Below are 2,500 nucleotides of genomic sequence, written 5' to 3'. Positions count from 1 at the left end.
TGACCTCAATCTAGAACATTCTGAAGCTTACAATGGAAATGTTTCAACAGTTACAGTGTAGTGTAGGGAATAGTGACTGGGGAATAGAGTGTAGGGAATAGTGAGTAGGGAATAGGGTTAGGGAATAGGGGTTAGGGAATAGGGGTAGGGAATAGGGGTTAGGGAATAGGGGTGGGGAATAGGGTTAGGGAATAGGGGTTAGGGAATAGGGGTGGGGAATAGGGTTAGGTAATAGGGGTTAGGGAATAGGGGTTAGGGAATAGGGTTGGGGAATAGGGGTTAGGGAATAGTGACTGGGGAATAGAGTGTAGGGAATAGGGGTAGGGAATAAGGGTTAGGGAATAGGGGTAGGGAATAGGGGTTAGGGAATAGTGACTGGGGAATAGGGGTAGGGAATAGAGTGTAGGGAATAGGGGTAGGGAATAGGGGTTAGGGAATAGTGACTGGGGAATAGGGGTGGGGAATAGGGTTAGGGAATAGGGGTTAGGGAATAGGGGTTAGGGAATAGGGGTGGGGAATAGGAGTTAGGGGATAGTGACTGGGGAATAGAGTGTAGGGAATAGGGGTAGGGAATAGGGGTTAGGGAATAGGGATGGGGAATAGGAGTTAGGGAATAGTGACTGTGGAATAGGGGTAGGCAATAGAGTGTAGGGAATAGGCGTGGTCAATAGGGGTAGGGAATAGGGGTTAGGGAATAGGGGTGGGGAATAGGAGTTAGGGAATAGTGACTGGGGAATAGAGTGTAGGGAATAGGGGTGGGGAATAGGGGTAGGGAATAGCAGTTAGGGAATAGTGACTGGGGAATAGGGGTAGGGAATAGAGTGTAGGGAATAGGGGTAGGGAATAGCACTGGGGAATAGGGGTGGGGAATAGTGAGTAAGGAATAGGGGTAGGGAATAGGGGTGGGGAATAGGGGTAGGGAATAGTGAGTAAGGAATAGGGGTAGGGAATGGGGTAGGGAATAGGGGTAGGGAATAGTGAGTAAGGAATAGGGGTGGGGAATAGGGGTAGGGAATAGGGGTAGGGAATAGGGGTAGGGAATAGTGAGTAAGGAATAGGGGTAGGGAATAGGGGTGGGGAATAAGGGTAGGGAATAGTGAGTAAGGAATAGGGGTAGGGAATAGGGGTGGGGAATAGGGGTAGGGAATAGTGAGTAAGGAATAGGGGTAGGGAATAGGGGTAGGGAATAGGGGTAGGGAATAGGGGTGGGGAATAGGGGTAGGGAATAGTGAGTAACGAATAGGGGTAGGGAATAGGGGTGGGGAATAGGGGTGGGGAATAGGGGTAGGGAATAGGGGTAGGGAATAGTGAGTAAGGAATAGGGGTAGGGAATAGGGGTGGGGAATAGGGGTAGGGAATAGTGAGTAACGAATAGGGGTAGGGAATAGGGGTAGGGAATAGGGGTAGGGAATAGTGAGTAAGGAATAGGGGTAGGGAATAGGGGTGGGTAATAGGGGTAGGGAATAGTGAGTAAGGAATAGGGGTAGGGAATAGGGGTGGGGAATAGTGAGTAAGTAATAGGGGTAGGGAATAGGGGTGGGGAATAGGGGTGGGGAATAGGGGTAGGGAATAGGGGTAGGGAATAGTGAGTAAGGAATAGGGGTAGGGAATAGGGGTAGGGAATAGGGGTGGGGAATAGGGGTGGGGAATAGGGGTGGGGAATAGGGGTAGGGAATGGGGTAGGGAATAGGGGTGGGGAATAGGGGTAGGGAATTGGGTAGGGAATAGGGGTGGGGAATAGGGGTAGGGAATAGGGGTAGGGAATGGGGTAGGGAATAGGGGTAGGGAATATGGGTGGGGAATAGGGGTAGGGAATAGTGAGTAAGGAATAGGGGTAGGGAATAGGGGTGGGGAATAGGGGTAGGGAATAGGGGTAGGGAATAGTGAGTAAGGAATATGGGTAGGGAATAGGGGTGGGGAATAGGGGTAGGGAATAGGGGTAGGGAATAGTGAGTAAGGAATATGGGTAGGGAATAGGGGTAGGGAATAGGGGTGGGGAATAGTGAGTAAGGAATAGAGGTAGGGAATAGGGGTAGGGAATAGGGGTGGGGAATAGGGGTAGGGAATAGTGAGTAACGAATAGGGGTAGGGAATAGGGGTAGGAAATAGTGAGTAAGTAATAGGGGTAGGGAATAGGGGTGGGGAATAGTGAGTAAGGAATAGAGGTAGGGAATAGGGGTAGGGAATAGGGGTAGGGAATAGTGAGTAAGGAATAGGGGTAGGGAATAGGGGTGGGGAATAGGGGTGGGGAATAGGGGTGGGGAATAGGGGTAGGGAATAGGGGTAGGGAATAGTGAGTAAGGAATAGGGGTAGGGAATAGGGGTGGGGAATAGGGGTAGGGAATAGGGGTAGGGAATAGTGAGTAAGGAATAGGGGTAGGGAATAGGGGTAGGGAATAGGGGTGGGGAATAGTGAGTAAGGAATAGGGGTAGGGAATAGGGGTAGGGAATAGTGAGTAAGGAATAGGGGTAGGGAATAGTGAGTAAGGAATAGGGGTAG

General features: G+C 50.4%; 1 protein-coding gene across 1 annotated transcript in view; it reads left to right on the top strand.

Annotated features, from left to right (window-relative positions):
• LOC108275460 (adenylate cyclase type 3) overlaps positions 1 to 2,500 on the top strand; it is a 22,317-nt gene that overhangs the window by 4,702 nt on the left and 15,115 nt on the right. The window lies entirely within an intron of this gene.

The sequence above is a fragment of the Ictalurus punctatus genome, chromosome 2 (assembly GCF_001660625.3).
Source record: "Ictalurus punctatus breed USDA103 chromosome 2, Coco_2.0, whole genome shotgun sequence".
NCBI classification, from domain to species: Eukaryota; Metazoa; Chordata; class Actinopteri; order Siluriformes; family Ictaluridae; genus Ictalurus; species Ictalurus punctatus.
Note: the sequence above shows the minus strand (reverse complement) of the source record. Positions and strands in the feature narration are given on the sequence as shown.